This window comes from Coturnix japonica, chromosome 3 (genome assembly GCF_054131305.1).
Source record: "Coturnix japonica strain WE chromosome 3, WE-NBRP24, whole genome shotgun sequence".
Taxonomy (NCBI): Eukaryota; Metazoa; Chordata; class Aves; order Galliformes; family Phasianidae; genus Coturnix; species Coturnix japonica.
Window position 1 is genome coordinate 6,268,641 of NC_140665.1, and position 13,091 is coordinate 6,281,731.

Consider the following 13,091-nt stretch of genomic DNA (forward strand, 5'->3'; position numbering starts at 1 on the left):
ATCCACCTCTTTACTGTTACAATGGTTCCAATCCTAAAATGGGATTCATACATAAAAGCTCCAACATTTCCATCCCATGAGAGTCATGGCATTGCCTTTGGTTTATTCTCATAATAAAATACTTGCAAAAAGAGAGATTTCTGCTTCTATACCACAAAGTTCACAATATTAATAACAATAGGGTGAAATCACAGAGGAAAGATCTTCAGTGGTTTGTTCATCACATCGCGTTTCACAGCCAAGTGACAAAAATGTTTAATTAGATCTCATCCAGTGAATTTATTTATTGGAGTTGCCAACTGATACTAACGTACACTCATGTAATCCACATATTCCTGAAGTTGTTCATTATTGGCAGCCACTTTTACCATGTGGTACATCTGGGGACATCCACCACCTCTCTGGGCAACCTGTTCCAGCGTCTCACCACCCTCACAGTAAAGAATTTCATCCCAATATCTAGTCTAAATCTACCCTCTTCCAGTTTAAAACCATTTCCCCTTTCACAGTGCTCTCTTCTAGAAGCTACATTTTTCTTCAAAAAGAGGATTCATTTGCTGTATTTGTCTTTTCCTCTGAGATAGGAACCTTCACCAACTCGTCCTTCAGACTCCCATTTAGATTCATCTATTGGAATCGTACATTGAGTAATCCCTCCTATTCCATGGGAAGATTCAATATTTGGTCTAAAAGGACATCAAACTTTGTCCAAGGTTTACCTACCCTTTAGAATACTTTGATTGTATAAAAATAGTCTCTTAAAAGGCAAGTTCCAGGGGGGAAAAAATGCCCTTTTTACACATCACACTTACACGGATAACAAAATACTAGGTTTTGAGTTTTTCCTTATCTTACAGAAGAAATAACTGCAGTACAACTGAATTAGATAACCTGGCAGGACAAACAGTGACAACACTAAAGGTGAAATTGTCAACAATACTCAACAATGAGCCCCTTTCTCACCAGACTCAGTGGGAGAGAAGTTAAACAAACACCAAATGCTCTCTGGAAAACTCCGCCTGGTGGGAAACCACCCCCTGGTTTCACTAAGAACCTGTTGGCTGAAACACAACGTGGACATACTTTGTTTGCAGTTCACAGCATGGATGCCCCAGCCAAAGGATGCAATGTCAAAGTAAGATCAACAAAGGAGCGAAGGCGCTGGGCTGTTTTCCCACACTGATATGAAAGACATGAGAGTAACACTGGGTAAAAAATAATGTGATGCTACCAGTTTTCCTAGAAAGGCTTTGTTTTATTTTCCAGAATAGGACCAAGCCATTGAGCACCTTATATTCCAGAGTATTATTATACTCTGTATAAATGAAGGAATAAAAGGGAGCTCCCCTCATTCCGGGGTCAAGGAGTCTACCACCAGTGATATTGTCTTTGAATTTATTCTCTCATTTCTAATTTCTCAGGCTCCTCAACCCAAACTGTGTTCATGTCAACATTTCTTATAAGAAAACGCTAGTTGTCCGTGACCTCCTACCCACATTGACGTCACTGGAAGCTTGGATTCAGAAAGACAACACAATGTTCAAGGTAAACAAAGGGAAAAAATGAGGGGGGAAAAAAAAGAAAAAACAAGATTCCATGTGCAGGGTCTGCTGATCAATGGAAGCCTGACTCAGCAGCGCAAAAAGCATATCCCTATTGGGCAAGGAGAGGGAGCAGATCTCAGACACTGAGGTCAGCAATGGGGCCGGGAGGAAGGTCAGCAACCTGGCAGCCTGTGGCTGGACCACGTGCCTAGTGAGGACATGGCCAGGAGGACCCAACAGGCTGCTCTGTTCACGTGCCCTGCTCTGCTGACCCACAGTGAGACCCCAGCCATAAGATAGTGCTGGCTGCCCACTGATGGCAGCTCCACTGCACCAAAGCTTTGTGAAGATGTGTTTAAGTACAGCCCATCTGCAATACTGCATCCAGGCCTGAGAGCTGTGTGTGCCCCATCCCTGGAGGTGCCCAAGGCCAGGTTGGATGGGCCCTGGGAAGCCTGAGCTGGTGGGGGGCAGCCAGCCCATGGCAGGGGTTGGGGATGAGGTTGGCTTTGAAGCCCCTTCCAACCCAACCATTCTGTTATTTATGAAGTCCTCTCGCATGCAGGACCAAGAAAAAATAAATCACTTATCACTGCTTGTTTAAACCGTATAGCTGAGCTATAATATATGCTATGCATAAACTATGTACAATATACCCTTCCTCGAGCATGACATGATCTCCCTGCCCTTATCTCTGTTTCAGGCATGCCACCTAGCAGCCATTCATTACAGCCTGAGACAGTGAGGGATGTGGTTATTGGGTACAGTGCTGATGGGTTGATGACTGGACTAGATGATCTTTGAGGTCCTTTCCAGCCTTAGTAACTATACAGTCTCTTAACTGGGTACTCTTAGAACACCACGCGGAAAGTCCATGTGATGTGTGTAGATTACATAACCACCAGAAGATAGAATAACTAGAGAAATGATCGTAACAAAAGTTACTTGAGGGGACAAATGAGAATATAATATTTGCTTTTCTGGGAGGTAAATACATGTCTAAATTGTAGCACCTCTCACAGTTACACTCTTCTGGCCCTACCCTGACTGAGGAGTCACAGTGGGATGGCTTCCTGTCAGGTTCAACTCCTCCTGCGCTGCATGGGGCACTTCAACAGCTACTCCAGTAAGCTATAAATAATTAACTTAATCAGCACTGTGCAAGCAACAGGGCAAAGGATTACAAAATCCATTTATGCAACTGAGATGTATTACACGGGGACATTCAGAACATAATTCAGCAACCTGAATGCCCTTTCTTATTCCAGTTTTTATACTGAAGACAGAAAGCACTGAGAAATACAGATGCAGCACAAGCTAAATCTGACTTAAAGTATGGAAATCCTAGGCAGGACTGAAAAAAATAAAGCATCTTAAAAGATCACACATTGAGATTTTGACATACAGCATCACTAGCACTGAACTTCAGCAACAGTAACAAAAACACCCACACCATGAAATGGGCTCTTTACTCTATTTGTTCCACTGCAAAAGCTGAAAAGGATATGAAATCTGGCAATAGAGATAAACCAGGAAAAGTAGTGCACAAAACTTGTTGGGTTCCCCCCTCCCGCCCCACCCCTCTGAATTTATCATCTAGCAAGACAATTTTCTTGTATTCTTTTCATTCTAAAACGCCTCTGGAAATCATTCCTTCCAGCAGCTTGTTCTGAACATATTGACAATCACATGCAAAACCTTCTCAAACATTACCCACAACGCAAACAATTGTTCCCACATAATTGGGACTGACTAATCACAGTAACACATACTGTTCAATCACTTAAATATCATCATGCCACTGACAGCATTCATTTCCTTGGCTGCAGATGAAACTCTTGCCACTATTTCTTGGTGAGACTTCATAACCCTCTTCACCACCTTCCAGTTGAAAAACATCATCAAATTCAGCACTTTTGTTCTAGTCCTTCCATGTGAAGGATGTCTTTAAGATCATCACACACGATTATTAAACACACTGATCTGTTCAACCCACACCGCACGTAACATTTTGAATAAGCATCTTTGATTTAGAAGAGTGAGTCATTAGAATGAAGAGCTGACACTTGGTTGCTGAGTTACAGCAAAGCATTGAAACTCACTTTCCTCAAGGGAAAGAAGTTACTCCAGACATCACCATCATTAATGTTTAATAGGACTAAATGCATACTTGGAAAAACCCAGGCAGGCAACTTTCATTGCAGGTCACTGACATTCTCTGAGTAAAGCTACCAAATGAGTTAAAATGTAAAACAGATCTAGAAATTTCTTCCACCGAGGAGCCAAAAACACATTTAATGTCCTATTTTGTATTTGTTTAGGTTGAATATCAGGAAAAACTTCTTTACAGAAAGGGTTGTTAAACACTGGTATAGGCTCCCCAGCAAAGTGGTTGAGTCACCATCCCTGGATGTGTTTAAAAACCACTCAGATGTGGAGCTCAGGGATATGATTTAGTGGAGGGTTGTTTGTTAGGGTAGTATGGTTAGGTTGTGGTTGGACTTGATGATCTTGAAGGTCTTTTCCAACCTGAGCAATTCTAGGTCATATAAATCATATAAATGATTTCAAGTGTCTTCTGCAGCCTCTTAGGTAGTGCTGCTTTCAGCCTGGGTGGAACAACTCCACAGGAAGGAACCTGAGCCCACAGGGCTCTCATAGCCAGGCAGTCCCACACACTGCTGCAGTCAATGTTCCCAGTCCAAACACGGCACTGACCAACTGTGCAAATATGTCCACAGACTGAGGCCAACAGAGGTCACAGCATTCACAGACACCTCATCCATGGATCTTCCCACTCAGCTGCATAGAATTTGTGTACAGAAAGTGAATGACAAAGGGTACAGATCCTACTGCTTCCTTCTGGTCCCTCATTGCCTTCAGCTTCCTTACTGTTCTGTTTGTCTTAAGACCATGACTTTTAACCTTCCCAACAGTTTTTACCATGAGAATCTGTTTTCTCCATCTTTGATTAAACAATAGCATTGACTTCAGAAGTTCCACTCAATTTCCAAACAGAAAAGCCATTAAAATGAACCAATAATGATTTCCTTGGATAAAATTCTTGAATGGATCCCATTACAATATTTCCTTTTAGGTTTTTTTTTTTGGTTTTTTTTGTGGCTACTCACTGTTCATCATGAATTCCTGAAAAATCCAGTTTGATGCTGGGCACACCACTCAGTTCTACATAGAACCATGGAATGGCCTGGGTTGAAGAGGTGTTCATCCAGTTCCAACCCCCTGCTGTGTGCAGGGTCACCAACCAGCAGACCAGGCTGCCCAGAGCCACATCCAGCCTGGCCTTGAATGCCTCCACGGATGGGGCATCCACAACCTCCTTGGGCAACCTGTTCCAGTGCGTCACCACCTTCTTGAGCAACAAGCAGCCAGTGCTAGAGCCAAGCCATCCCTGCTACTAGCCTGCAGAATCACTCCTCAGTACATCAAAGCTTCCTGACGCTCTGAGCAGGCTGTTAGAAGGAGGCTGGTTACCCTTCTCATCTGAATTGTTTCTCTGGAAATGCGATGACGTTTCCCCCCTTAACACTCATCTCACATTCAGTTGCCTACTTCTGTTCTGCAGCTGTCTATAAAACCTGCCCAGACAGGCTAAAAACATATTGCAAGCACACACATCTCAGGCACTCAGGTCTGCTGTGGTCACAGTACACACTGCTTTAAAAAATAATAAGAAGAAAACAAGGTCAGCTACAGGAGTATTTCATTGATCGGAACATATAAAGTATTGACAAGTGTATCTGTACATGAGCAACCAGATATATACATTTAATATAATATCTATCGATCCCGTTGTCTCCACTCTCTCTTGTCCATACAAAACCAAGCTCTCTTCACTAAATGGTTCAGAATTCCATTCACTGAAATTATGTTCCATTCTTCCACTCTCCATTGGTTCCTTCTCCATGGAGGAAATCAAGTCTAAATTTCACAATCCACAACAGTTCCACTCCCCTTTTTGAAACAACATGCTCCAAACACACCCAGGATTTGGACAGATTCTGCACTTTTTTCACCCAGCTCTAACTTTCAGTCCCAGGAACTTGTTTTGATTTTCCTAGTTCCAAGAAAGCAAAATCAGACTCTTCTATTTGGTGTAAAGTGGTACCTCAGGTGGTACCTCTTATCCATTGTCCTTCAATAAGCATATCAGAGCAACACTCCCAGCAAGTTGGGTACAGGATGAGAACCTATGTAGGTAGCTCCAGTGAGTAAGACAGAAGTAGAAATAACACAGATGGTGGGGTGTTTTCCTCCCCTCCTTGAGAGGTAGAAAATAGCCATCTGCCCCTCTATATCACACCAGTTAAAATAGCAGAGTGGGAGCCCAAAGAGCATAACAATCCCTTGCTGGGTCTCTTGGACATCTCTTAGCACATCTCATTCTGTCACACCTACCGGAGCTCCTTCAAACAAAGCTCCCATCCTGCTGAGTATTTGAAATACTTAAATAGTTCCAGAACAACAGCAGGTGGGGGCATTACTTGTCACATCACTTGGTTAATAGTACTCCCATAGAGACTGGTCATCAACATCACAAAATATTTAGGTGCAACTTAAAGAACAACCAGCTAACTATTTGTCAGTGTACCAAATATTAGCATTGGCTGAATTCTCAATTGCAGGCTGTGCCCAACTCACAGCAAGCCCTTACACTCAGCTGTAATGAACGTGTGAGGTGCTTGGATTGCCAGCATGGCCTGAGTCCAATATGAATGGAGTAGAAGCTCAGTGAACCAAGCTAGCTACCCTGCTGCTGGAAAGCAGGGTATGGAAGTATCACATCCACTGCAATAGGGTGAGAAATGCTCCGTATCTTAAATGAGGTGCCAGGAGTAATTAATATTTGAGAATACCACAGTTTTCTTCTGAAATATGTCATGCAGTCCTATAAAGACAAAAGCTGGCAAACAGACATGGCAGGAGAACTGTGAAGTCACACACAACATTCAACACATGCTACAGACATCAAAGAGTGCACCAGGAACACAGCAAACATATCTGCTCAGACTCGTTCCCATTACAGGAAGCCTCAATGACATACTGTCATTCTGGAAAGCTTATAGAGGTGTTTGTAATTACTACAGTACTGTTCATAAGTTGGCAAAGCAAAGGAGATGTTCCATTTATAACCTAATACTGTTACAGCCACGTAGTGACACTCTGCAATTAATAGGACATGATGAGTAGACCTCTAAAACCCTCTCTGACTGGAACCTGATCTACTTGCTAGGTACTGGCACAAATAAAAGTTAAATCACCTTACAGATGAAGGAGAGTACATCCCATTTTTCTTTAGGCAATTAGAAAATGTTAGTATCTTCATGGGAAGACAATTCAGTTTCTAAAGCTAATTTGATCAGCTCTATGTTTTAACAACTTTAGCAGGTACCTTCTTTCCTTTTTGCACCTAGCGAGCACTGGACCGAGAACTGTTATTATTTTTCTATGTGACAACTTCATGCTGCAACGCCACCAAGAACCAAAAATCACCCAATAAATATTAATTAACACTGACACTGCAGGGTGTTGTGCCAATACCTGTCATTTTACAGATGTGAAAAGATGAGACACTAATAGGGACTCTTCTACCATACAGTGAATCAGCAGTAGGAAGGGAATAGACAATTAGCGCTCATTCCTGTTTTTACAGTGCCTGGGCATCTGCTTACTTTGTTTATTGCTTTGGTTGTGTGTTTTTGTTGTTGTTTGCCTTTTTAAGTGGCAAAACTATCCATTAATTCTACTACTTTAAAGCAGGGCCTCAAATTAATTAGTTGAAATATGTGTTTGTATACGCAAAGACATTGCAATAGTCTGGTGGCCTTCACAAAAGGACACGAAACCAGAAGTTATGCAGATTGCCCCAGGGAATAACAGTTGTGCAAGCTTTGCAGCCCCTCATTGGAGGTTCCAGCCTGCCAGTTTGTTTGCGTAACAGCTGGAAGGTGGTGCTGATGAAATTTCTCTTGGGGCTTGATAGGCCAGTGCTAACTTGCCTCTGGTTCAAAGCCAAAATGCAGAATAAGATGAAAACTATGGCTTTGTAGAATTAGTGTCTTGTTCTTAATTAAGCTTTGCTGTTTCTCTTTAACTGAAGTAACTGTTTCACACTCCACAAAGGTAAGCCCTTAGCAAGGGTTACACTGACTCTACCAAAGTTAAATTGCATCTTTTTTCTCCAGTCTTCAGCAATTCCATCTCAATGTTTATTTCTTTAAATAGAGCGTATACCCAGCGTAAATTTATCTCTCTACACCATGAGGTGCTGCTTGCTCTAACGACTTATGTGGAAACACTGGCTGATGGCTGAGAGATGTCTACTGCTTCTTCTACCCCATCTAGATTAGTGGTGGAGTTTTCATGTATATCTACTTCAGCACCAATAAGATCAGCAAGATCACAGTACAAGCAAGACGAGATCTGGATGTTAAAGTTTAAGCAAAATATTTTAGACATTTCACATGAAGGTTTATGCTGCTGGGTTGGACAACCAACTTTAGCCACAGCAATTAGACCCAAAATTCACCCTCTGTATGTCTGTGACAAGTTATTCACCCAGAAGGTCTTCAGCTCCAGTAAAGGTACAGTGAATAAGGCACTGGCACCCATTCTGGAATAGCACTATGAGAATTTACACCTAGAAGTACAGTCTACAAATGATGCTTGATTCTGTAGTTAAAACGAAGGCAATTACAAGTACCATCAAGACAATAATAACAATTTTACAGTTAACAGCATCTGGCCTTTATCTTCATGTCAGAAATAACCTAAATAACTGAAATAACCTATAAGAAGTTGTTCACAAACACTTAGTGAGACTGCAGTGAATGGATTTTCTAATGGATTACAAATCTATCAATTGCAACAAATAATTGTTGATGCTAATGCTTTAATAAGCTACCTGAAAGCACTTGTTACTACCTGATCTATCTCCACTTGTATTTAACCAGAGCAGAAACAAGATACTCCCACAACCTCCAGCTGACTGGTGTACCTCAGACAGCCTAACGTCATCACTACAAGGCCATCTTTACAGCTGTGTGTGTGCCTTCCCATTGCAATCGCAGTCAAGCAAACATTGACTAAGGTAACCTCTTGTTTTGAGCTGAGTGTTTGAAGAATGATCATAACCTTGATCCATTCTTGTGTAGCTAATGTCTAGATGACCTATCAGCTGCAGCTTGCAACACCTTTTCCGGCCTCTTCCCTACGTAGGGTGAATGGTGCAATCCTGCCCTGAGCCACTACACTTCCAAACATTCACCAATGTATTTTACTGGTCTCAGTTCCCACAGCAGATGACTGGTTTAAGAGCTATTCTGTAAATCATGACATTTACTCTCCTGGCAAACAGCAGAGAGAGAAAATGACAAAACTGAAGGGTTTTTTTGAGAGTGCTCCCAAAGACCAAGGTCAAGTCCAAGCATAACAAGAGCCTACAAACTGTGCTCTGATCAAATATATTGACCTCACCCACAGTTCAAGTAGCCACAGCTGCCCCAGCTTATGCCTTCAGGAGAAGGTTTGTTAGGAGCAGTGCTATCATCCAGGCTCTCCCTTGTTTACTACTCCTTACAGCAATATTAGTTTAATCACATCTGAGAAAAGTGTGTATGCTTTTCTTTTTGTGCAAAGCATTACATATGTTTTTATGTCAGTGACACTGAAGGGGAGGCAAGGGAGAAAACACCACAACACCTTCATAAAGAGGGTGAAACTGATACCAAATATCTTCCTCATTCAGGTCGACTTTGATTGTTTCGTGAGGAAAACATCTACAAACATGCAGAGATTAAGGTCTCCTAATCACACCTACCTTTTCCTGGGCTCTCATCTCTATTGCTGACACCCCCTGCCAAATGGTTCTTTGCCATCGCCTTCTCAAGGCAGCATATGACATAGCACTGGAGGGCTAGGAAGCAGCATGCACAAGAACGCACCCTGGCTGCACACCACACACGCTGCTTCCCATGCCATTTAATCTCCCACCTCCAGCGATGGATAGCTTTTGCAACATAGACTTATCTCCTTTTTATCCCAGTCTTTGTCTCCGCTTTCATTTTTGCAACATGAAAACATGCACAAGCATACCCATCTCTGCCACGTTGCATATTTACTTCTTCGTCCCCTAACGCAAGGAAAGCACTTATCTGGGGCTGTCATCCAGACAGAAGAGAGGGGTTTTTCGCTTGGTTGTTGGTTTTGTTTTTAACTTGGAAGACTCTTTCACGCAATTCCTTGCCTTCAAGGTCATTAGAAGGTGGGATTTTTCATGCCAAAGTTGATGATTCTTTTGTATTAGTACTGCTTTAGCTGAAGACAAAGGGTCTTTCTGGACGGTAGTTAATAACAAAACAACATTACAAGAAATAATCTTACCTAATTATTTCTAATACTCTGCTTTGAAACACATCCTGTTGGTTTCCCGTGTTAAGCAAAGGGGCACTTTTAACAAATCCAGCCTGAATAAAAGAAAGTTCAACATTTACTACATGTTACCACTCAAACCCAGACAGCAGCCACTGCTCAGTGCACTGACATTGATCAGTGCTATCTATATCAGTGGGAAACAACTGGTCTACTTGCTTACCACCCCGTCAGATGCTGAAAGGGGCACAAGTTTAGACCTGTATTAACACCTTGGAGTCCCCACCCTGAAGTAATCCAAAACCTACAGACAATCTGAAGATTGATTTTGTTTTGCAGAAGATGGATTTTGACCATCTTCTCCCACTACAGCGAACTTCCTGCATAAAAACTCCCATTCTCCCAAGTCTGGACAAGAACTACAGGAGTTCAGGGGGGCTGAACCAAGCAAAGAAAGGTGAAGCTGGGTATAGTACAGAGCGCTGGAGATACCCAACACTGAAAAAAGCGAAGTTATAGATGAGACATCCTATCCACTCACAGGGCACTCAGAAAAATAAGCAACAGAAAGGACAGAGACCTCACAGCTGACTCAATGAAAGGGACATTCCAGAGTAACCTATGCTTAATTAGCATGATAAAACACAAGCTCCTCAGAGGAGATGTGATATGAAAATGAGCGACCACCTTCAGCTGATGAGCTGGCAGCCAGCTTGAGCACGTATGTTACTGAGTTATGTAATAAAAAGCAAACAGTGAGTGATTCCATGCCTGCTTCTTCAACTGTATAAAAGGCCTGGCACTCAACTCCAGGTGTGCTTGCTTTGCAAGTTACTGCCTGGCACCCAGCTCAAAGCACTCGTTGGCTTGAGAACAGCAGACACAAACCCAACCCCTGTCGGAGGACAACAACCTGGGTATCATTGTGAAGGGAAAAAAACCCTGGAATAGGCAAGGCAGGAGGAGGCACCGTGAGACAAATGTATTAAGTTTATGACAAATATAATAACAGCTATTGTATATGCAAAAAGCAGACTGCAACAGCACGTAGCTAAACCTCAACAATAAAATCCAGGAAGTGAATAAGTCAGGAATTTCATCTTAAATCATTTCAGAAGCAGCAGGATTGTGCCTTGGTGACTCATAGAACAACGTAGACACAGTTAATGTGATTAACAGGAAAAACAAGACTGCAGGAGAAAAAGCAAGAACACACACACTAAACTGGAAGCAGCAACCGCGTGTTCAGTCCTCAGCACAGACAGCCACAGACCTCAGCCCTGCTGACAGGGGTAGAAGGTGCATTGCCTGACATGCTGCTGAATGGCCTGCACCTGCCCTACGACATATGAGTCCAACCTGACCCTACAGGGACAGTCTCAATTGAGATAACTCAATTTCCCCCATTCAGGTGGGGTAGCATCCTATAAATCAACGCTCCCCACCAAGAGGGGACACTCGCTTGTTCCCAGCCTGTCCCTACCAGGCTGCTTCACTGCTTCCTTCCTACCATAGATCCTCCTCCCAACAGCACTGAAACCACCTCCAGCTCCCCTCACTCCCTTTAAACCTGTTATCCACAGTTATTTACTCCTCTCCATGTGACATCTTCATTAGTTTACCCTGGAACCACTCGCCTGACCCTACGAGTCTCTGGATTTATACCACACTACCACCATAAACTGGGCGAGCAGCTTTATGTGAAGGGCAGCAACTGAGAAGAGCCACCACAGTGTTGATTAACACACATTACAGAGGGAAGGCCACGTATTTCAACTGTTACTTGTACGTTGCATCATTGCAATGCGTGATTCGCATCACAGTCGTAGCATTGATTTCCAATACAGTCATAAGCCGCTCTGTTCCATAAAATACCACAGTCCACCCTTAGATGCCTGAAATTCAAGCAGTGAGACAGAAAAGAGGTGTGGAAATTAAGCTAGTAACTGTTAATCAGTTTATTAAATCATTCTCCCAAGGTCGCTCAAGGCAAACTGAAGCAGGAAACCAAGCTCTTCTGGCTCCTCCCCTAGCCATTAACCACAGCACCCTCTCCCCCTTATCTCCCATGCAGTGTATCTGACATGCTTTTTGCTCCCTGCCTTTCTCCTCCTTCATTTTTACCAGCTACTTCATTTCTAAGTGCAGTTTATTTCACAGCCCATGCCACACTTGGCACACACCACCTGTACCTACCCATTTGAGCTATCCATTTTCATCACCTGATGGTCCATCTTCTTTACTCCTCCTTGCCAAGCTCTCCCCCTGGTGCTGCTGCCTTGCTCCTGCAGGCTGCAATCCCATTCACACACAGGGTTGAGATGCAGGTGCTGGGAGTTGTGTGAAGGATGGATGACTGGTGCTCTCTCAAATGCTATCATAAGTTAAAAAAAAAAGGGGAAATAAAGGGTCTGCTTCTTCCTATTTATCAACCACAACCATTGGACAGACCCTTCTGAATAGCAGGGCAGTTTCTCCCTGTCAAATTCATGGAAATCCCATTGGGATTTGAGGTTCTTCCCTCAGACATCAGCCCACAGGACAGTGTAGTTTAGACTGTCATGCAGTTCTGGGATTAGATTCCATTTCACTTTCACCCCTTTGCTGCACTCAGATATATGATTTTTAGGTGTCCCTCAATACATGTGCATGGTGAGAGGTAGGCATAAGGACAACAGATGCAACCAAGCTGAATGCAGAGAATCCAGCTTGCACTGTTGTGGAGTAAGACAGAAAAATAAGTGAAAATAAAACAGCAACAATAAAAGATTATGCAGAATGAGTGACGCACAACACCATTGCTCACCATCAACCAGCTGAAGACCAGCAGCCCCCAGCCTTATCACTCAGCATGACACCGTATAGCAGGGGACATCCCTGGGGCCAGCCTGGTCAGCTGTCCTGGTGCTGCCAGCCAGCTCTGGCCTGGGGATGTGTGCTTGGGAGACACCAGGACAGGCAGAGGCTCCAGAGGAAACTGGACAAGAGGACAAAGGGGAAGCTGGATGATGTGCAAGAAGAAGAGAGTGAACCTCCCTGATCTGTCGGTCTGTCTTTGCCATTCCTCTGTCTGAACAGGCAAAGACCCCAAACCCTCATCAGTTTCACAAAGAATACCTGGACTGAGCTCATCTAGATCACTTCCTGCTGTCTGCA